This window comes from Taudactylus pleione, unplaced genomic scaffold (assembly GCF_031769625.1).
Source record: "Taudactylus pleione unplaced genomic scaffold, aTauple2 ptg000122l, whole genome shotgun sequence".
Lineage (NCBI taxonomy): Eukaryota > Metazoa > Chordata > Amphibia > Anura > Myobatrachidae > Taudactylus > Taudactylus pleione.
In genome coordinates, this window is record NW_028284524.1 from 9,938,461 (window position 1) to 9,963,169 (window position 24,709).

At 46.6% G+C, this 24,709-nt stretch overlaps 1 protein-coding gene and 1 pseudogene across 1 annotated transcript in view; one reads left to right on the plus strand and one right to left on the minus strand.

Annotated features, from left to right (window-relative positions):
- Nucleotides 1–24,709, plus strand: part of SLC23A3 (solute carrier family 23 member 3) — a 133,478-nt gene that overhangs the window by 52,169 nt on the left and 56,600 nt on the right. The window lies entirely within an intron of this gene.
- Nucleotides 17,690–22,935, minus strand: LOC148524057 (uncharacterized; annotated as a pseudogene).

Sequence of the window (24,709 nt, forward strand, 5' to 3'; positions counted from 1 at the left end):
GCACGTATATATATCAATATAACATAAATGGAGGACCAAACTTTCTCCGATAAAAATAAAATAGGGAAAGATCAAGAACCTCTTCCTCCTAGTGCTGTTGCTGCTGCTGGGAGTTGTTCATCATCCCAGAGAGGAAGTAGGAACATCACTACTTTTACTAAACAATTGACCCTCCAACAGTCCCTAGCGATGAGGATGAAGTACGACAGCAGTCATCCTGAAGCAAAACGTATAACTGAGGCCTTGACTGCTATGTTGGTGTTAGACGTGCGTCCGGTATCCGACATTAGTGCAGTGGGATTTAGACAATTGATGGAGGTAGTGTGTCCTCGGTTCCAAATCCCGTCTAGATTCCACCTGCATCCTCAAAGCAGCAGCGACAAGCGTGCGTCTGTCTGTTAAAGGGTGGTGACACCCTCAAAGTGTTCTACACAAACAATTAAAATATTGTTCTTTTTTTTTCGGTCTTTGTGAAATGTGTGGGCTGTAGCCTCACCTGCATCCTTAAAGCAGCAGCGACAAGCGTGCGTCTGTCTGTTAAAGGGTGGTGTAACTCTCAAAGTGTTCCAAAAAATAAAAAACTATTTTTTTAATGTGTTTGTGACTTGTGTGCGATGTAGCCACACTTGCATCCTCAAAGCAGCAGCGACAAGCGTGCGTCTGTCTGTTAAAGGGTGGTGACACCCTCAAAGTGTGCTACACAAACAATTAAAATATTGTTCTTTTTTTTTTGGTCTTTGTGAAATGTGTGGGCTGTAGCCACACCTGCATCCTTAAAGCAGCAGCGACAAGCGTGCGTCTGTCTGTTAAAGGGTGGTGACACCCTCAAAGTGTGCTACACAAACAATTAAAATATTGTTCTATTTTCTGTCTTTGTGAATTGTGTGGGCTGTAGCCGCACCTGCATCCTTAAAGCAGCAGCGACAAGCGTGCGTCTGTCTGTTAAAGGGTGGTGACACCCTCAAAGTGTGCTACACAAACAATTAAAATATTGTTCTTTTTTCTGTCTTTGTGAATTGTGTGGGCTGTAGCCGCACCTGCATCCTTAAAGCAGCAGCGACAAGCGTGCGTCTGTCTGTTAAAGGGTGGTGACACCCTCAAAGTGTGCTACACAAACAATTAAAATATTGTTCTTTTTTTTTTGGTCTTTGTGAAATGTGTGGGCTGTAGCCGCACCTGCATCCTTAAAGCAGCAGCGACAAGCGTGCGTCTGTCTGTTAAAGGGTGGTGACACCCTCAAAGTGTTCTACACAAACAATTAAAATATTGTTCTTTTTTTTTCGGTCTTTGTGAAATGTGTGGGCTGTAGCCGCACCTGCATCCTTAAAGCAGCAGCGACAAGCGTGCGTCTGTCTGTTAAAGGGTGGTGTAACTCTCAAAGTGTTCCAAAAAATAAAAAACTATTTTTTTAATGTGTTTGTGACTTGTGTGCGATGTAGCCACACTTGCATCCTCAAAGCAGCAGCGACAAGCGTGCGTCTGTCTGTTAAAGGGTGGTGACACCCTCAAAGTGTGCTACAGAAACAATTAAAATATTGTTCTTTTTTTTTCTGTCTATGTGAATTGTGTGGGCTGTAGCCGCACCTGCATCCTTAAAGCAGCAGCGACAAGCGTGCGTCTGTCTGTTAAAGGGTGATGACACCTCAAAGTGTTCTACACAAACAATTAAAATATTGTTCTTTTTTTTTCGGTCTTTGTGAAATGTGTGGGCTGTAGCCGCACCTGCATCCTTAAAGCAGCAGCGACAAGCGTGTGTCTGTCTGTTAAAGGGTGGTGTAACTCTCAAAGTGTTCCAAAAAATAAAAAACTATTTTTTTAATGTGTTTGTGACTTGTGTGCGATGTAGCCACACTTGCATCCTCAAAGCAGCAGCGACAAGCGTGCGTCTGTCTGTTAAAGGGTGGTGACACCCTCAAAGTGTGCTACACAAACAATTAAAATATTGTTCTTTTTTTTTCTGTCTATGTGAAATGTGTGGGCTGTAGCCGCACCTGCATCCTTAAAGCAGCAGCGACAAGCGTGCGTCTGTCTGTTAAAGGGTGATGACACCTCAAAGTGTTCTACACAAACAATTAAAATATTGTTCTTTTTTTTTTCGGTCTTTGTGAAATGTGTGGGCTGTAGCCGCACCTGCATCCTTAAAGCAGCAGCGACAAGCGTGCGTCTGTCTGTTAAAGGGTGGTGACACCTCAAAGTGTTCTACACAAACAATTAAAATATTCTTCTTCTTTTTTCTGTCTTTGTGAATTGTGTGGGCTGTAGCCGCACTTGCATCCTCAAAGCAGCAGCGACAAGCATGCGTCTGTCTGTTAAAGGGTGGTGTAACCCTCAAAGTGTGCTCCACAAACAATAAAAATATTCTTTTTTTTTTTCTGTCTTTGTGAATTGTGTGGGCTGTAGCCGCACTTGAATCCTCAAAGCAGCAGCGACAAGCGTGCGTCTGTCTGTTAAAGGATTACATCGGTGACAGCATCCAAGTAGGCATGTCAGACAGTCCGTACCTGTACTGGCAGGAAAAAGAAGCAATTTGGAGGTCCCTGTACAAACTGGCTCTATTTTACCTGAGTTGCCCCCCCTCCAGTGTGTACTCCGAAAGAGTGTTTAGTGCAGCCGGGAACCTTGTCAGCGAAAGGCGTAGGAGGTTGCTTCCACAAAATGTGGAGAAGATGATGTTCATAAAATGAATTATCAACTCTTCCAGGGAGACCAGCCTCCAGAACGTACAGAGGGACCTGTGGTTCCAGCAGGGACGAATTAATACTCTGTGAGGATGAGGATGTACACACTGAAGAGGGTGAGGAATCGGTGGATGAGGAGGATGAGGATGACATCTTGCCTCCGTAGAGCCAGTTTGTGCAGGGACAGATTAATTGCCAGCTTGTTTTGTGGGGGCCCAAACAAACCAATCATTTCAGCCACAGTTGTGTGGCAGACCCTGGCGCTGAAATGATTGATTTGTTAAAGTGTGCATGTCCTGTTTATACAACATAAGGGTGGGTGGGAGGGCCCAAGGACAATTCCATCTTGCACTTCTTTTTTTTCTTTGCATTATGTACAGTTTGGGGCCTAGTTTTTCTAACTGCCATCCTGTCTGCCACTGCAGTGTCTCTCCTAGATGGGTCACGTGTTTGTGCCGCCCACTCGTGTCGCTTAGCATAGTCATCCAGCTACCTCGGTGCAACCTTTTGGACATGAAAACACTATTGTGAGGTGTGAGGTGTTCAGAATAGACTGGAAATGAGTGGAAATTAAGGTTATTGAGGTTAATAATAGCATAGGAGCAGAGAAACCAACAAATTCTGTGATTTTAGCTGTTTTTATGCTTTTTTAAAAAAAAATACAGATCCAAAACACAAAACCCAGAACCCAAAACACGGAAGGGTGGTTTTGGCAAAACCAATCCAGATCCAAAACACGAAGAAAGATCCAGATCCAAAACCAAAACACAAAACACGAAAAGTGGCCGGTGCACACCCCTAATATATATATATATTAGGGGTGTGCACCGGCCACTTTTCGTGTTTTGTGTTTTGGTTTTGGATCTGGATCTTTCTTCGTGTTTTGGATCTGGATTGGTTTTGCCAAAACCACCCTTCCGTGTTTTGGGTTCTGGGTTTTGTGTTTTGGATCTGTATTTTTTTTAAAAAAAGCATAAAAACAGCTAAAATCACAGAATTTGTTGGTTTCTCTGCTCCTATGCTATTATTAACCTCAATAACCTTCATTTCCACTCATTTCCAGTCTATTCTGAACACCTCACACCTCACAATAGTGTTTTCATGTCCAAAAGGTTGCACCGAGGTAGCTGGATGACTATGCTAAGCGACACGAGTGGGCGGCACAAACACGTGACCCATCTAGGAGTGACACTGCAGTGGCAGACAGGATGGCAGTTAGAAAAACTAGGCCCCAAACTGTACATAATGCAAAGAAAAAAAAGAAGTGCAAGATGGAATTGTCCTTGGGCCCTCCCACCCACCCTTATGTTGTATAAACAGGACATGCACACTTTAACAAATCAATCATTTCAGCGCCAGGGTCTGCCACACAACTGTGGCTGAAATGATTGGTTCGTTTGGGCCCCCACAAAACAAGCTGGCAATTAATGTGTCCCTGCACAAACTGGCTCTACGGAGGCAAGATGTCATCCTCATCCTCCTCATCCACCGATTCCTCACCCTCTTCAGTGTGTACATCCTCATCCTCACAAAGTATTAACTCGTCCCCACTTGAATCCACCACCACAGGTCCCTCTGTACCTTCTGGAGGCTGGTCTCCCTGGAAGAGCTGATAATTCATTTTGATGAACATCATCTTCTCCACATTCTGTGGAAGCAACCTCCTACGCCTTTCGCTGACAAGGTTCCCGGCTGCACTAAACACTCTTTCGGAATACACACTGGAGGGGGGGCAACTCAGGTAAAATAGAGCCAGCTTGTACAGGGGCCTCCAAATTGCCTCTTTTTCCTGCCAGTACAGGTATGGACTGTCTGACATGCCTACTTGGATGCTGTCACCGATGTAATCCTCCACCATTCTGTCAATGGTGACAGTATCATATGCAGTGACAGTAGACATGTCAGAAATTGTTGCCAGGTCCTTCAGTCCGGACCAGATGTCCAAACTTGGTCCTGCCTGCCCTGCATCACCGCCAGCGGGTTGCTTAGGATACCTAAGTTTTTTCCTGGCAGCCCCAGTTGCGGGAGAAAATGAAGAAGGAGCCGTTGACGTGTCACGTTCCGCTTCAGCTGACAGTGTGTTCACCAGCAGGTCTTTGCACCTCTGCAGGCTTGTGTCGGCCGGAAAGAGAGACACCACATAGGCTTTAAACCTAGGATCAAGCACGGTGGCCAAAATGTAGTGGTCTGATTTCAACAGATTGACCACCCTGGAATCCTGGCAAAGCGAATGAAGGGCTTCATCCACAAGTCCCACATGCCGAGCGGAATCGCTCCGTCTTAGCTCCTCCTTCACTTTCTCCAGCTGCTTCTGCAAAAGCCTGATGAGGGGAATGACCTGACTCAAGCTGGCTGTGTCTGAACTGACTTCACGTGTGGCAAGTTCGAAGGGCTGGAGAACCTTGCACAACACGGAAATCATTCTCCACTGTGCTTGAGTCAGGTGCATACCCCCTCCTTTGCCTATGTCATAGGTGGATGTATAGGCTTGTATGGCCTTTTGCTGCTCCTCCATCCTCTGAAGCATATAGAGGGTTGAGTTCCACCGCGTCACAACCTCTTGCTTCAGGTGATGGCGGGGTAGGTTCAAGAGTGTTTGCTGGCGCTCCAGTCTTCGGCACGCAGTCGCTGAATGGCGAAAGTGGCCAGAAATTTTTCGGGCCACCCAAAGCGTCTCCTGCACGCCCCTGTCGCTTTTCAGAAAATTCTGCACCACCAAGTTTATTGTGTGAGCAAAACATGGGACGTGCTGGAATTTGCCCAGATGTAATGCCCGCACAATATTGGTGGCGTTGTCAGATATCACAAATCCCCAGGAGAGTCTAAGTGGGGTAAGCCACTGGGCGATGATTTCCCTCAGTTTCTCTAAGAGGTTGTCGGCGGTGTGCCTCTTACTGAAACCGGTGATACACAGCGTAGCCTGCCTTGTAACGAGCTGGCGTTTCTGAGATGCTGCTACTGGTGACGCTGCTGCTGTTGCTGCGTAAGGTGATACATCTACCCAGTGGGCTGTCACAGTCATGTAGTCCTTAGTCTGCCCTGTTCCACTTGTCCACATGTCCGTGGTTAAGTGGACATTGTGTACAACGGCATTTTTCAGGACACTGAGGACACTTTTTCTGACGTTTCTGTACAGTCTCGGTATCGCCTGCCTAGTGAAGTGGAATCTAGACGGGATTTGGAACCGGGGACACACTACCTCCATCAATTGTCTAAATCCCACTGCACTAATGGCGGATACCGGACGCACGTCTAACACCAACATAGCAGTCAAGGCCTCAGTTATACGTTTTGCTTCAGGATGACTGCTGTCGTACTTCATCCTCCTCGCTAAGGACTGTTGGAGGGTCAATTGTTTAGTAAAAGTAGTGGTGTTCCTACTTCCTCTCTGGGATGATGAACGACTCCCAGCAGCAGCAACAGCAGCAGCGGCAGCAGTAGGCGTAGCAATGCAGGATCCTCCAGAGGAATCCCGGATAGGAGAGTCAGTCATGCCAGTGACATGGCCTGCAGGACTACTTCCGATCCTGACTAAGGAGGAAATTGACGAGGAGGGAGTTGACGGTGTGGTTTGCAGGCGCTTGGATACAACAGGACAACGGGATTTAGGTGTCCCTGGACTGCTTACGGTCTTAGCCAAAGTTTCTGAACTTGACAGTAACTTTTTATGAACGCGCTGCAGGTGCCGTATAAGGGAGGATGTTCCTAGGTGGTTGACGTCCCTACCCCTACTTATTTCACCTTTACATATGGTACATATGGCAAGACAGTTGTTGTCCGGATTTGGATAGAAATATTGCCAGACCAAAGAGGTGGAATGTTTGGTCTTCTGCCCAGGCATGACCGTGATGGGCTTTTTCATCCCACGGACAACAACTGTCTCCCCTGGAGCCTGATTTAAACAAACCACATCACCATCAGAATCCTCCTCGCCAACTTCCTCCTCAGCGCCAGCTACACCAGTATCCTCATCCTGTTGTACTTCAACAGTGACATCTTCAATTTGCATATCAGCAAGTGGACTGTGGGTGCTCCTTTCAGCACTTGCAGGGGGCGTGCAAATGGTGGAAAGAGCCACCTCTTCCCGTCCAGTGCTGGGAAGGTCAGGCATCGCAACCACCACCACACTTGGACTCTCCTTGGGGATTTGTGATATCTTCTTAGAAAGCACAGTTCTTCGCTGTGCTTTTGCCAGCTTAACTCTTTTGATTTTTTTAGTGGGAGGAGGGCTTCCATCGTCATGTGAAGCTGAACCACTAGTCATGAACATACTAGGGATCGACCTTAACCGTTCCTTGCCACTCCGTGTCGTAAATGGCATATTGGCAAGTTTACGTTTCTCTTCAGCTGATTTAAATGTCTTTTTCAAGGTCATTTTCCTGAACTTTGCCATTTGGGATTGTATGTGCCCTCTACTATGACATTGGGCATCGGCCTTGGCAGACGACGTTGATGGCATGTTATCGTCTATGTCATGACTAGTGGCAGCAGCTTCAGCACTAGGAGGAAGTGGTTCTTGATCTTTCTCTATTTTATTTTTATCGGAGAAAGTTTGGTCCTCCATTTATGTTATATCGATTTGATATATACGTGCGGCTAAACACAGAAAATAATTTTTTTTTTGGTTTGGACTGGAGTGTACTTTCAGGGGTTACAGCACCCTTTAACGGTCAAGCCAGCCGGCCCTTTACTTATGACACAGGCGCACGCTTGGCACTACTTTGTTGATGCACGTGCGGCTACTGCGCACACAATTCACAAACACAGAAAATAATTTTTTTTTTGGTTTGGACTGGAGTGTACTTTGGGGGTTACAGCACCCTTTAACGGTCAAGCCAGCCGGCCCTTTACTTATGACACAGGCGCACTCTTGGCACTACTTTGTTGATGCACGTGCGGCTACTGCGCACACAATTCACAAACACAGAAAATAATTTTTTTTTTGGTTTGGACTGGAGTGTACTTTCGGGGGTTACAGCACCCTTTAACGGTCAAGCCAGCCGGCCCTTTACTTATGACACAGGCGCACGCTTGGCACTACTTTGTTGATGCACGTGCGGCTACTGCGCACACAATTCACAAACACAGAAAATAATTTTTTTTTTGGTTTGGACTGGAGTGTACTTTGGGGGTTACAGCACCCTTTAACGGTCAAGCCAGCCGGCCCTTTACTTATGACACAGGCGCACTCTTGGCACTACTTTGTTGATGCACGTGCGGCTACTGCGCACACAATTCACAAACACAGAAAATAATTTTTTTTTTGGTTTGGACTGGAGTGTACTTTCGGGGGTTACAGCACCCTTTAACGGTCAAGCCAGCCGGCCCTTTACTTATGACACAGGCGCACGCTTGGCACTACTTTGTTGATGCACGTGCGGCTACTGCGCACACAATTCACAAACACAGAAAATAATTTTTTTTTTGGTTTGGACTGGAGTGTACTTTCGGGGGTTACAGCACCCTTAACGGTCAAGCCAGCCGGCCCTTTACTTATGACACAGGCGCACGCTTGGCACTACTTTGTTGATGCACGTGCGGCTACTGCGCACACAATTCACAAACACAGAAAATAATTTTTTTTTTTGGTTTGGACTGGAGTGTACTTTCGGGGGTTACAGCACCCTTAACGGTCAAGCCAGCCGGCCCTTTACTTATGACACAGGCGCACGCTTGGCACTACTTTGTTGATGCACGTGCGGCTACTGCGCACACAATTCACAAACACAGAAAATAATTTTTTTTTTGGTTTGGACTGGAGTGTACTTTCGGGGGTTACAGCACCCTTAACGGTCAAGCCAGCCGGCCCTTTACTTATGACACAGGCGCACGCTTGGCACTACTTTGTTGATGCACGTGCGGCTACTGCGCACACAATTCACAAACACAGAAAATAATTTTTTTTTTGGTTTGGACTGGAGTGTACTTTGGGGGTTACAGCACCCTTTAATGGTCAAGCCAGCCGGCCCTTTACTTATGACACAGGCGCACGCTTGGCACTACTTTGTTGATGCACGTGCGGCTACTGCGCACACAATTCACAAACACAGAAAATAATTTTTTTTTTGGTTTGGACTGGAGTGTACTTTCGGGGGTTACAGCACCCTTAACGGTCAAGCCAGCCGGCCCTTTACTTATGACACAGGCGCACGCTTGGCACTACTTTGTTGATGCACGTGCGGCTACTGCGCACACAATTCACAAACACAGAAAATAATTTTTTTTTTGGTTTGGACTGGAGTGTACTTTCGGGGGTTACAGCACCCTTTAATGGTCAAGCCAGCCGGCCCTTTACTTATGACACAGGCGCACGCTTGGCACTACTTTGTTGATGCACGTGCGGCTACTGCGCACACAATTCACAAACACAGAAAATAATTTTTTTTTTGGTTTGGACTGGAGTGTACTTTCGGGGGTTACAGCACCCTTAACGGTCAAGCCAGCCGGCCCTTTACTTATGACACAGGCGCACGCTTGGCACTACTTTGTTGATGCACGTGCGGCTACTGCACACACAATTCACAAACACAGAAAATAATTTTTTTTTTGGTTTGGACTGGAGTGTACTTTGGGGGTTACAGCACCCTTTAACGGTCAAGCCAGCCGGCCCTTTACTTATGACACAGGCGCACGCTTGGCACTACTTTGTTGATGCACGTGCGGCTACTGCGCACACAATTCACAAACACAGAAAATAATTTTTTTTTTGGTTTGGACTGGAGTGTACTTTCGGGGGTTACAGCACCCTTTAATGGTCAAGCCAGCCGGCCCTTTACTTATGACACAGGCGCACGCTTGGCACTACTTTGTTGATGCACGTGCGGCTACTGCGCACACAATTCACAAACACAGAAAATAATTTTTTTTTTGGTTTGGACTGGAGTGTACTTTGGGGGTTACAGCACCCTTTAATGGTCAAGCCAGCCGGCCCTTTACTTATGACACAGGCGCACGCTTGGCACTGCTTTGTTGATGCACGTGCGGCTACTGCGCACACAATTCACAAACACAGAAAATAATTTTTTTTTTGGTTTGGACTGGAGTGTACTTTGGGGGTTACAGCACCCTTTAACGGTCAAGCCAGCCGGCCCTTTACTTATGACACAGGCGCACGCTTGGCACTACTTTGTTGATGCACGTGCGGCTACTGCGCACACAATTCACAAACACAGAAAATAATTTTTTTTTTGGTTTGGACTGGAGTGTACTTTCGGGGGTTACAGCACCCTTAACGGTCAAGCCAGCCGGCCCTTTACTTATGACACAGGCGCACGCTTGGCACTACTTTGTTGATGCACGTGCGGCTACTGCGCACACAATTCACAAACACAGAAAATAATTTTTTTTTTGGTTTGGACTGGAGTGTACTTTCGGGGGTTACAGCACCCTTAACGGTCAAGCCAGCCGGCCCTTTACTTATGACACAGGCGCACGCTTGGCACTACTTTGTTGATGCACGTGCGGCTACTGCGCACACAATTCACAAACACAGAAAATAATTTTTTTTTGGTTTGGACTGGAGTGTACTTTCGGGGGTTACAGCACCCTTTAACGGTCAAGCCAGCCGGCCCTTTACTTATGACACAGGCGCACGCTTGGCACTACTTTGTTGATGCACGTGCGGCTACTGCGCACACAATTCACAAACACAGAAAATATATTATTTTTTTAGCACTTGGGGGGAGCACCCCTGATGGACAGAGCACCCCCTGGACAACACTACAGCACTCCTTTAGGACTGGGACACTGCACAGGACTTTGGAGTGGACACAGCCCCTATGGAGAACTGACTGCACAACACAGTCCAGCCAGCCCCTATGGACTTTGAAGTAGTGGACACAGCCCCTATTAACAACAGCAGCACAGCACAACACAGCCAGCCCCTATGGACTTTGAAGTAGTGGACAACAGCAGCACTACACTACACTACACTACACAGCCCTAACTCCCACCCTCCCTCTTCACTGTCCACAGCCGAGTGAGAAAATGGCGCCGACGCGGGTACCTTATATAGGATCCAAAACCCGCGAGACTCGGAAGGCGGGATGATGACGTTTTGCCTCGATTTCAGATCCGAGTCAGGCGGGAAAAGTCGAGCCTGACTCGGATCAGACTCGGATCGGGGGGGTTCGGGGGGGTTCGGATTTCAGAAATCCGAACCCGCTCACCCCTAATATATATATATATATATATATATATATATATATATATAGGGGTGTACATGTAAAACACCTGTACATAACGTTCTGTCATTTCTATATTTTATCTTTTTGTGGAGAGACACAAGAACTTTTTGTATTAATATTTTTTGTACTGAATATTATGTACCCTGCATATAAGAGGCCTGCCAAGTGTTTGGGCACATGTCTGCCCTTAACTAGAAGCACCTATAGATATATATACAGTATATACTTGGAAAATACATGGACACACAGTATGTCTTTTCTATCTTTCATATGAGAGCTATTCTGAAGCAGCTGAGAGCTTCTCAGTGAAATGTGTTAAGCACAGACTTTATGAAACCAGGAGAAAAACCCCTGCACTGCACTTTATTTGCCAGGGCTAATCCAAAAACTCTGCAATCGGATCCAGCCTAGGACTCCAGGAAATTCTACACCATTGCGAGGACGCCTTGCTAAATCCTCCTGGGACCTATTATGGACTGGTAATATGTTACCGTTCAACTCTGGCCTGACAATTGTCTCTAAACAGAAACTGATTTTCTTATGATATAAGGACACCAATATTTGGGGCTGTCTCCTGAGACACCAGTTGAATTAATTAGTTATTGCTCAACACGTAGGATAAATATATTTTGTGTATGTTTTATTTTAATTTATTTGATAGATTCTAATAAATAGAATATTTAACGATTTTATCAAGCCGCATGCTCATCTCTTTTTTTAACCATAACGATGCATACCGTAGCTCTTTTTCTATATTTTATACTTATCTAGAGAGACATGAGCATTGTGTATACATCTTTTTTTATCATATGTATCCTGCTCTAACAGGCCTGCCAAGTGTTGGGGCACATGTCTGCCCTATACCTCAACCACATATTTAACCCCCCCTCTAGTGTGCGGTGTGGTACAAAGGCAGGGCCTGCACTACCACTAGGCAAACTTAGGCATTTGCCTAAGAACGCCGGCCTCTTCAGGGCGGTAGTGTGGACGGCACATAGGTGCCATCCGCACTACACTACTAGGTAGAGCCAGCCCTAGGCATAGGCATTCCAGACAAATGCATAGGGCATTTGGAATGCCTAAGGGGCATCCTGCAGCTCAGAACTATTAGCGATGCAGCAAGTGCAATGCACCGGGTCCCGCGACATAGAAGGGGCCTGCATTGCTAATAATGAGTCACACTGACTCATTATTACAGTAGTACTCTGCGCTGCGGCTGGCGGGTAGTGTGACTGTGGACGGAGGAGGGGGGCCTTCCCCTTCTTATCCTCGTTCTGACCAGGCTGTCACTATACAGTCTCACACCCAGAACCTCCCCCAAGTCCCAGTCCTCTCCACTCTGTCTATACAACATATACACTCGTTTTACTGCCCGAGACCACGCCCCCTAACCTCGGGTCTCCGCCCCTGTCTATTCTACATGCACACTGCTTTCCCTGCCTGAGACCATGCCCCCTAACCCCGGGTCCCCGCCCTTCCTCTCCAGTCTATCCACTGTCATCATGGTTGAGCTTATTTCCCCTTCGTGCTAGGGACCTGGAAGTGACGTGAGGGTGGAAGGGCAGTTCCTGCCCATGAGAGCCAGCTACAGAAGTACTTTGTCCCTACTTAAACAAGTTTGTTGAGCCCTCGCGGGCTCGCTGCGCTTCGGGCACGGTGGCTCACTAAGCTCTCCACATGGTTATATTCCCCCTCTATGCCCACTTGGATGGCAGGTAATGACGCTGGACACTGGCTGATGACGTCAGGGTCCTCTCCGTGAAGGGGATTTAGACATTACCCTGTCATCATCTCACAGGCTCTTCTATTTCCTCTCCTTTCCTGTGCCATGGAGCCCAGCCCCAGCAGGGACCACACATCCTCTTCCAGGGCAGGTAAGTGCTAATATCTGTATGCAATGGGGAGGGGTGTATTTGTTTTTTTTTACTGGGAAGGGGGGCAGTTGGAGTGTGTTTTACTCTCTGTGGTGGGGTGGTCATGGTGTATTAATGTAGTGTGTGTGGGTTGGGTGTATTCATTTTATGTGTTTGTGTGTAGGGGGTGTGTTTATATTATCTGTGTTATAAGATAAGATATGTGGGTCACTGATCAATGTTCTCTGCACTATATGGTCCTCACTGTGACACTATCTGCATTATATGTCCTCACTGTGACTCACTCTGCATTATATAGCCCTCACTGCTACACACTCTGCGTTATATGGCCCTCACTGCTACGCACTCTGCGTTATATGGCCCTCACTGCTACACACTCTGCGTTATATGGCCCTCACTGTGACTCACTCTGAATTATACTGCCTTCACTGCTACGCACTCTGCATTATTCGGCCTTCACAGCTACGCACTCTGCATTATACGGCCCTCACTGCTACGCACACTGCATTATATGGCCCTCAATGTGACGCACTCTGAATTATATGGCCATCACTGTGACGCACTCTGCATTATATGGCCCTCTCTGTGATGCACTCTGCATTATATGGCCCTCACTGCTACGCACTCTGCATGATATGGCCCTCACTGCTACGCACTCTGCATGATATGGCCCTCACTGCTATGCACTCTGCATTATACGGCACTCACTGCGACACTCTCTGCATTATACGTCTCTCACTGCGACGCACTCTGCATAATACGTCTCTCACTGGGACGCACTCTGCATTATACGGCCCTCACTGCTACGCTCTCTGCATTATATGGCCCTCACTGCTACACACTCTGCATTATATGGCCCTCACTGCTACGCACTTTGCATTATATGGCCCTCACTGCGATGCACTCTGCATTATATGGCCCTCACTGTGATGCACTCTGCATTATATGGTGCTCACTGCAACGCACTCTGCATTATATGGCCTTCACTGCGACCGACTCTGCATTATATGGCCTCACTGTGATGCACTCTGCATTATATGGCCCTCACTGCGACAACACACTCTGCGTTATATGGCCCTCACTGTGACTCACTCTGAATTATACTGCCTTCACTGCTACGCACTCTGCATTATTCGGCCTTCACAGCTACGCACTCTGCATTATACGGCCCTCACTGCTACGCACACTGCATTATATGGCCCTCAATGTGACGCACTCTGAATTATATGGCCATCACTGTGACGCACTCTGCATTATATGGCCCTCTCTGTGATGCACTCTGCATTATATGGCCCTCATTGCTACGCACTCTGCATTATATGGCCCTCACTGCTACGCACTCTGCATGATATGGCCCTCACTGCTACGCACTCTGCATGATATGGCCCTCACTGCTATGCACTCTGCATTATACGGCCCTCACTGCGACACTCTCTGCATTATACGTCTCTCACTGCGACGCACTCTGCATAATACGTCTCTCACTGGGACGCACTCTGCATTATACGGCCCTCACTGCTACGCTCTCTGCATTATATTGCCCTCACTGCTACACACTCTGCATTATATGGCCCTCACTGCTACGCACTTTGCATTATATGGCCCTCACTGCGATGCACTCTGCATTATATGGCCCTCACTGTGATGCACTCTGCATTATATGGTGCTCACTGCAACGCACTCTGCATTATATGGCCTTCACTGCGACCGACTCTGCATTATATGGCCTCACTGTGATGCACTCTGCATTATATGGCCCTCACTGCGACAACGCACTCTGCATTATATGGCCCTCACTGTGATGCACTCTTCATTATATGTCCCTCACTGTGACGCACTCTGCATTATATGGCCCTCACTGTGACGCACTCTTCATTATATGGCCCTCACTGTGACACTCTCTGCATTATATGGCCCTCACTCCTACGCACTCTGCATTATATGGCTCTCACTGCGATGCACTCTGCATTATATGGCCCTCACTGTGACACACTCTGCATTATAGCCAGACTCCTAAAGGAAGGAAGAACGGGAAGAAAGAAAAGGGGGGGCAAACACCTCAGAGGTAAGTGAAAACTGAGTATCATGTATGAAGAGGTGGGGGAGAGTGTCTGCAGAGTGTAGTATGGTGGGATTATCTGCTAGGGGGCACCGGGCAAAATCTTGCCTAGGGCACCAAATTGGTTAGGGCCGGCTCTTCTACTAGGAACAAACACACAGCTGCCGGCGACGGCAGCTGTGTGTTTGTTTTAGCAGCCGATAAGAGTCAGACAGACTCTCATCGGCTGCTGCACCCACTGCCGGAGCCGGGCTGCCATCTTCCGACTCCCGCAGTGGGTGATGGGAGAGACGTCATGATGTCTCTCCCATCATGCAGAGCGGGTGGACGGAGGAGCATGCTGGAGCGGGGATTAAGGTAAGTGGAGGTTTATTTTTTTGTGTGTGTGTCTGGTGGGGGGGGGGACTACTACAGGGGGTACTACTAGGGGCACTGATGGGGGTACTACTAGGGGCACTGATGGGGTATGGAGCACTGATGGGGGTACTACTAGGGGCACTGATGGGGGTACTAATGGGAGCACTGCTGGGAGGACTACTAGAAGCACTGCTGGGGGTACTACTGGGTGCACTGCACACTGGAGGGACCACTACTGGGGGACACTGCATAGAGGGGGATTACTACTAGGGGTACTGCTGGGGGGACTACTACTGGGAGCACTACATAGAGGGGGGATTACTGCTGGGGGCACTGCTGGGGGGGGCTACTACTAGGGGCACTGCTACTGGAGGCACTGCACTGGTGGGATTACTGCTGGGGGGGACTACTACTAGGGGCACTGCTGGGAGAGGGCTTCTATGGGGGGATTAGTACTGGGGGCACTGCTTGGGGGAAGACTACTACTGGGAGCACTGCATCGGGGGGACCACTACTGGGGGCACTACATAGTGAGGGTTACTACTGGGGTCACTATATAAAGGGCACTGCATAGGTGGGGGACTACTACTGGGGGCACTGTAGAAGGGGCACTATATTGGGGGCACTGCATGGGGGGACCACTACTGGGGGCACTGCATAGGGGGGACCACTACTGCCGGCAATACGGGGGGCACTGCATAGGGGGGCCACTACTGCGGCCACTGTATAAGGGCTTGTGTAGCTATCAAGGGTGGAGGCAGGGAGGGGGGGGCGTAAGGCTGAAGAAATGCCTAGGGTGCCAAGAAACCTTGCACCGGCCCTGTACATAGGTGCATTTGGAGTGATACACCTATTGCCTTAGGCTAGCTCTCCAGGGTGTGGGCAATACCTGAGAAGGGGGTCCCTGTCCATGCAGGCTTTATAACAGTCACACATATATATACAGGTATAGATAGACAAATGCAGCAACAGTTCTTTTGAATAACTTGGGCGCCAGACCTTCTCTTATAACAATATACCACTTTATTTCTCTCCTCCTGCACATGACTTTAAAAGACAAGAATATGGTTATAGCAGCTTCTCTTCTTCCTCCAGCTCATATACTTGGCATGTCAGATGGTATATGACAATCTAATGGATATGGTTACATTACATCACACTGGCCCTTTGCTGGCTGGTGCCTGTAGTTCTCCACTTCAAACGTGCAGGTCCACCTAGCCCTATGCTGGCTGGTGCCTGTAGTTCTCCACTTCATATGTGCAGGTCCATCTAGCCCTCCGCTGGCTGATGCCTGTAGCTCTCCACTTCATACATGCAGGTCCACATGGCCCTATGCTGGCTGGTGCCTGTAGTCCCACAGCTTCACACACATCTCACATAACTTATTTTGCACTCTGCTTCTTCTTGGTCTCTTCTTAGACAATATACAGAGTGTCTCATACCCAGTCTGCCTCTCTCTGCTCCCCTTCTTTTTCACATGGGACAGCAATATACAGACTTTTCTATTGCAGCTGTCAAACTCTCAGCTGCAGCCCATCCCTATACTAAAGGAATGGCTCCTATAGCCACACTGCTACCACAGTGACCCCCCCTTTAATAGCTGGGGGGGCTTATATGCATAAAGGACTTCTCTTGTCCCTTAACAATAAAGCTACTGGGAAATTCCTCTTCCCCATCTCTTCAACACATATACTGACATCTCTTACCCCTCTCATGGGAGCTGAAAACTTCACTGGGCGGCTCACACTGCAACCTACCAGCTCTTTCTCTGTTGTCTCTCACAGACTTTATCCCTGTGGTCTCACTCCAGACCTATCTTTCATTTGGCGCTAGATGGGTATCGTGGCAGCCACCACGGCCCCGCCAATCTCCCCCTGCCAGGGGAGCACGAGGGCTACATTCTGCTTCCAGCTCTGATTCTCCCCAAAGATGTCTCCTCTCTCCCAAATTCTTCTTCTCAATCCCCATTGTTCTTCCTCCCCCCTCCTTTCTCTTATCTGCCTGCTACACACCCAGTCTTCCCACCCCTGCGTGTCTATCTCTCCAGCCCCTCCTTTACCTGGAAACAGATCCCCAGGGTCTCAGGAATGCAATATCTACAACAGGATGCAAGCTTTAACACTTTAACACAGAGGGGTGTATTTACAAATATTATCCCCTAGAGGGTTTTACACATATATACTGTATATGTTGTTACTATCAGTGCCATGTCAAATGGTGGAGCTGCAGCAAAGATTAAAGAGTCTGTGTGGTTCCCCTGTTATCATTTTTGGACTGCCTTGCAGCCCCCAGCAACTGATATCTATAATAAATCCAACATTTCTGTGTTCACATATGTTTTGTGTTCACTGTACATATGTCCAAATGTTATGCTGTGTACATAATTTTTGTATTGATGTACAAAAATGAATGAAGCACTTTTAAACTGAAAACAGATGCATTATTGTAAATGAAACATGTGAGGTAACATGTACCTACGACTTTATAAAAATAATAAAACAAAACTTATTTTATTAAACATATCCCATGTGTCCTCTACTGTGTCATAGTAGGTAAGTTAGCAGTGAGGGTGTTCCGGATAACCTCAGCACTGCTACTAGTTGTTTCCCCCTCGTAGGCTGCTGCTTCTAGTGGAGTAGTTTGAAAGAAGAGAAAATAACTCTGTTTGGTGAGCACTCTAAGTTATTATGTATAATAAAACATAACTTTTAATATAGAAAATTAATATAATTAGACTCACTGTTGTACAAAACACTCACAAAAATATCACAAAAATATCAAAAACTGTTATTAGTCTGATACACTTTAAATCCTAGATATCCTATACATTAAATAGGCATATACTAAAATAAATATATATATGCACATTGATAGAATTAAACACCCTCCTATATATAAAAAATTAGCGAAATTTACAGATAATAAAATACAATTAGAATCAAGCTTAAATAGCATAATTATTCAGACATCGGTTTATCCCCTAATGCATAACATGAATATGTCCTAGCTTAAATAGCATAATTATACAAACATCGGTTTATCCCCTATTATATAGCATAATTGTATCTTTAATTTAGAATTAGAAAAGTCCGGGCATAGGAGCTGCCAAACCTCATTCTACTTCTCCTCACTTGGGGCTCTATTTACTACAATCCGCATATTGAATGCGGATTGTAGTGTGATATTACCGAGTGAATTCGCATTGCGAATTCAGGCAATATCACAGGGATTTACTATAAATCCCTTGCAGGGACAGAGCTTGCTATAAAACTCTGTCTCTGCGGATCCCATCCGCACTCTAGTCGGAAAAAATACCGCGACTAAGAGCCCGCGCATGCGCCGACCGACCACCGCTACAACCCCCCACCGACGCTAAGCCCCGCCCCCAGTGCTAAGCCCCGCCCCCCGCAATCGCTGACCCCCGCGACCCCCCCCTCCCTTCATTACACTTACCTGCATCCTCCTGGCCTCCGGTGATCTTCTCCGGGCTTCCCGATCAGGTGATCTCCCATACAGCACTGGGGCCCGATCACCTGATGACCGGGCCCCAGTGTACTATGGGAGACCAGCTGACCGGAGAGGAGCCATCACCAGAGGCCCGATCACTGATCCCTGGATTCAGGTAAGTAAAAAAAAAAAAATGTTTAATTTTTTTTTTGCTTTTTTTACAGTAATCAGCTTGCGGTCTGCTTAGGCCACATAGCTGTTTACTGGTACCGGCTCCCGCCTCTGCTCTCCCCTTTAGAGCAGAGTGGGAGCCCGGTAACCGGGGGAGACCCTGGATAACGCCACCTCCAGGTGGCGTTATTATCACAGGGCTTCCCCCGTTATTTTTTTTACAATTTATTTTTAGTAACTGTGGTCGGATCACATTTCCCATTACAATTATGGGAAATGCGATCTGCTTTACTAAAAATAAGTGATACTGGGGGTTGGAGTAGAATTTTACTAATTCTACTCCAATTGCCCTATAGTAACTACAGGTGAAACTAAAATAATGTGAAGAGGGTGTGAAAACACCCTTTTTCACTTTATTTTTGTAAAAATAATGTTAATAAATAGAGCCCTTGGACCGAGGTCTATCTGTGAGGAGTGAGAGATTACTGGAAAGGCAGGTTGCCCTTAGAAACAACAGTATAACCGCAGTGTTACTCAAGTTTTCATTTCTGCTGTTAGGGGTCTTACTGTATAGAATTGGACCCCTAATGAGAGAATTACTTAACTTGAGATAGCCGTCAGTTAATAGAGGGATAGAGAGGTGACTATAAACATCAGTAGTAATGATATATGATAGCAGATCTAATCAATAACATTCAGTACTATATCTATCCTAAATGGAATTCCGTCTCAAATGAAAATACAACTATGACACTATTAATGATGAAAACAGGTAATAAACTCCATTCACATAAATTGTGTCCTTAATATTGCAGTGTAATATAGAGACATTTAGGACACATCTCAATTATCACTATATGAAATGTGATAAATTAGATAAATTCCGTACAGACAATTGCGTCTGATATAACATTTAGTAATAGAGCAAATTAATTATGACACTTTTAATAATGAAAACAGACAGTAGACTCCATTCACATAAATTGTGTCCCTAATATTGCAGTATAATATATTGACATTTATGACACACCTAAGTTGTCACTATATGAAACGTAATGAATCAGATAATTTCCGTACAGACAATGACATCTGATATAACATTTAGTAATAGAGACAACTAGTCAAAAAATGGAATGACTGCATATATTTACATACATCTATGCTGCCACAAAAAATGAATAGCTGTAAAAAAAGTGTTCAAATGAATAATTAAATAGGATACAGCATATTGCAAAAACCAGTTGTATCAGAATATAACCGCAAGTGACCTCTACTCTTAAATCCTACTTGTATCTCAATTTAGACAGCAAATAACTGCTGACACATGCTCTGACTATTAGTATAATTATCACAATGATCCTCTGTTTTAACAGGATACGTTTTAATAGATCTAAACAAAAAGCTGGAATAGCATAAATTATATATATTCTTTTAATACCAGCATAGTATATAGATATTCTAACACATATAAATTTGTCACTATGTGATAAGTGACGAATCAGATTAAATCCGCATAGATAGTTACATCTGATATAATAGAAAACGCTGAGGATAGACCTGTCAAAAGGAGAAGTGACTGCACATAATTAAACAGATCAATGTCACTATAATATAAAACAATAGTTAAACAAATGTGTTTATATAAATAATAATATGAGATACATCATAGTGCAAGGGATCAACTTGTCAGTGAATGACCACAAGTAACCTCTATCATAATAAATATACCTAACACCCTAATGGGGAGGATCTAACTGGGTCATATACGTGTGAAAATATAGATCATAAGAGGCAATAGTACGGAAGAATCCCCGAAGATAAAAAACCTGATGGAGGGGTGTGCCGTGTGATAAGTTCACAGACACCCGATGCTGCCTTGCTGCTCCGATGCGCGTTTCGCCGTGTTGGCTTGTTCACGGAGGAAATGGTGTGGAGTGTCAGACAGGCAAGAGGGCCTAATTCAGACCCGCTTGCGAACGCTGAGCGCTCGCAAGCGGGTCGATGTTGCCCAAGTGCGCATGCGCACGATGGAGGCGGCTCCATCGTGCGCATGTGCGAGACCCAAATAACGATGGCCAAGCCGTCGTTATGGGTCTCGCACCAAAGGGGGCGTGCTGTCGATGGTGATTGACAGCACGCCCCATTTGGTGGGCGTGCCGGGGGCATGGCTGCACAGACGGAGGCGTTCCCATGGGAAGTGGGAGTGTCAGCGGGACTGCTTTTGGCTCTGATAGAGCCAAAAGCACTCCAGGGCTTGCGGCAGTGAGACCCTACCGCAAGGGTCTCGTCGCAAGCCCGATGGTCTTGACCATCGCGACCATCATTTTAGCCGCTCACTATAGCTGTTTTAGCCGCTCACTATAGCTGTGGGTGGTCACCCACAGCTTTGCGAGCGGCCAGGAGGCCGCTCCAAAAAGGAGGAGGGACGGCCCTGATTCAGAGCGAGCGCTCTGTCAGAGCGTCCGGCTCTGAATCAGGGCCAGAGTCCACAACATTCTACTCCGGGAGAAAGTGTTCTTTTTGTAGCTCGCAGACGTTGTGTAGAATGCAGCAAGCAACAACCATATCCGGCACCAGGGTGAGATCAATGTAATTTAGCTTTAGTAAGCACCGCCAACGTCCCTTCAGTCTACCAAAGGTGTTTTCTACCACCATCCTGGCCGAGTTGAGGGTATGGGTGAAGGCAACTTTGTCCAGAGAGAGTGGTAGATGCTGTATGAACCCTTTCATTAGCCATCGTCTCAAAGGGAATACCGCATCTCCAATAATGTGTACCGGGATCTCCACCCCAGCAACAATCTTTGATTTCTGTAAAGGTCCAATATTCTCTGTACTGTGCTGCTGAATATATGTGTTCAATTATAATTATAGTTCTTTCTATAGGGCACACATAAATTCTAAAGCACAGTACAGAGAATATTTAGGCCATTCACAACCATAACAACAGCAGTGGAGCTAACAATCTATGCGCCTGATTCACTATCGATCGCAACTGCGATTGTAATAGCGATTACACATGCAGTTTAACTGCGATAGTATGCAAATCCATTGCGTTCGCTATGCCGCTGCAGCACAACATAAGGATGCAGACTTTACCTTATACACATCCGTAATGTATAGCAAGCCTGCAAAACCATCGGTACAATCGAGTACCATCGCAGCCCCACGCACACTTGCACAAGCTCTGACCTTACTCAGAAATTGTTAACGTCAGCACACGCTCTGAGTCCTCAAGCTGCGTAAGGCATCGCAGTGGCTAATTTATGCACACCCCTGCAACGGCGTTCAAATGCACTGGCACGCCTGCGTTTCTCCGACCACCCCCTGTCACCACCCACAAATGGCACTTCCTATCAATCACTCTGTAATGGGTCTGCATAGTCACTGCGATCGCAGTAGCCGGCTCATGCACTGCGATGCATACGCATGCCCAAAATGCAACAATCTGCGTGCGTAATCGCAGTTGCGATCGGTAGTGAATCAGGCCCTATATTAATTATCTGATGGTCAAAGACAATATACAGAGTATGGGGCCTATGTATCGTGGTATTTTTCAAGCAAATTATTTTTAAACACCTGATTTAGAATTTTCTGTACTTTTGCTGTGAGACTTTACCAAAACGCAGGCCATATAACTTGCAGGAACAGCATTTAGAGTAACCGATGTCCCTGTGAGTTTGACCTTGGTATATTGCTGGGATTATTTCTGTAAACATGCCAATAGAAATCTCTAATGTTGCAATCATTAATACATAGGCCCCCTAGAACAAAAAAATATCTACTACTACAAGTTTGTAAAATTGTACACAACTTAACAGGCCGGCACTGTAAAAGAAAGTGCAATCTACTATTAGAGGCCTTGGCCAACCTGTGACCCTCCAGCAACTACAAATCCCAGCATGTTCTGCCAAAGTTTTTGCATTTCCTAATAGCAAAACTATGGTAGGGCATGCTGAGACTTGTAGTTTCACAACAGCTGGAGAGCCACAGGTTGGCCAGGCCTATACTATATTAGGTTGCAGTGAAAAACATAAGAAAACTCTAGGGAACAACCAGCCATCTTGCTTCTTCTCCACAATCTGGAACAAGTTCGAATTGAACAGTACCCGTGAATCATGGGCATGACCAGGCCAGCCAATAAAGACATCTGCGAAGCTGAGCATTATACATATTAGATGTGTTTAAGAATATACATCATGGGCACAGCATATCTCTCACATTAAAATACAACATACTACTTACCATTATTTATGGTCCACTGCAGCCTGCAGGATGATGGAGTGCCAGCCTTTGTGGTTGTGGTAATCCGCCAGGTTGTCTTTTGGGGCAATAATGGGTATGTGGGTCCCATCTATAGCTCCACCGCACTGGGGATATCCACATTGCACAAAACCTTTTATTGTGTCATCCAGCTGATCACCTTGTGGTAAGGAGATGAAGCAGTGGTAAAGGGTTTTCAACAATGCCTGGGTTATTTCCCGCACTAGCCTACACCGAACAAGCAGAAGATTGTATTCCCAGGGTTGTATACCACCAAAATACAATCACCAGTCTCCTGCATGGCTCGATGGTTTTGTGGTAGTTGGTGCCTTCCCTGGGGGTGAGGGTGAGAAGTTCCAGCACGTAATTGTAGGACGCAACATCCAAAAGTGTGCCATCCACTGCTCTGGCTAAAAAGCTTCCACGGTTGCTCAGAATGCTTCTCCATGCCTGCGGTCTCTGGTCCACATCGATCGATTTGACGCACTGGTAAATCTCAATATGAACGTAATGCTGCCCAAAATCAGAGCTCTCTTATGGCGCAAATACCAGCTTCGAGTATTAGCCCTCTCCGCCAGAAGGTTCGCCCTTCTCCTCCTGGCTGCGCCAGGTAGCACAGTGTAAGCAACTGCATCAGGCTCTCATTTGCTGTGTAAAACAGCAAAAAACAGAACTCAGGGTTACTCAGTAGTAACTCGTCGGCCATGGTTAATGCAATGCAGTGAGCAGTCACCACCCACTATTCATGTCTGGATGCAGTCAGGATGCCGATGGTCTAAATGCCGATCGTCGGCATCCTGACTGTTTAATCCCGCAGGTGTCTATTGACCGGCATTGAAATCCCGACGCCGGTCATTAGACCTATCCCGGGAGCCCGGGGGGTTAGGTTTAGGCACTTGGGGGGAGGTTAGGGTTAGACAACCCTAAGGGAGGATTAGGGTTAGGGGATAAAATTAGGTTAGGAAATACTTACCTAGGACGATTAAGATTTTCACCCCTGCCAGGCTCACGCTGTCGGAATCGTATGTATTCCATTCATGCCTCATCTCTGTGTGCCTTAAAAAAAGTCAATATCTTATGACACACAGTATATTGCAAGAATGACCCGGGTTCTGTGTGAATGGGGTCGACCTGGGAATTTCCCGGGTTAAATGTGTTGTGTGAAAGGGGGGTAGGTGCTTTGACCCGGATTCAACCCGGGTTGAAAAATCCGGGAAAAACCTGGGATTTTTGTATCTGAAAGTGGTATTAGTTATGCAGGTTTGGGAAATCTATTGCCTTTACAGCATTTAGCAAAGTGATTTATCCCACCACATTTCATGCTAGTTTTACCATAAGCTGGGCAAATGGCTGTTTCCACATCTACTACACATTTTTCTATTAGACTGTGTACCAGAGATGCTGACATTCTGGCTGCCCCTTCCGGGAGGGGGCAGCCAGATCGGAAAAATCGGGGGTGTGGCTGTGGGCAGAGCGGGGCCGTGGTCACGCGATTGCATCACTTTACCCCCGCTACACAATAGCGATAATCCTGGCATTGTGAAGCAGGGGGCGGGGCCAAAATTACACGATTCGGCATGAATCGCGTCACAGGTCCCCTCGCACTGTCGGGGATTCTCATGTAATTGCGAGAAGGGGGGGGTAGGAGGAGTTGGCAGCTGCCAAGAGGCTTGCCCG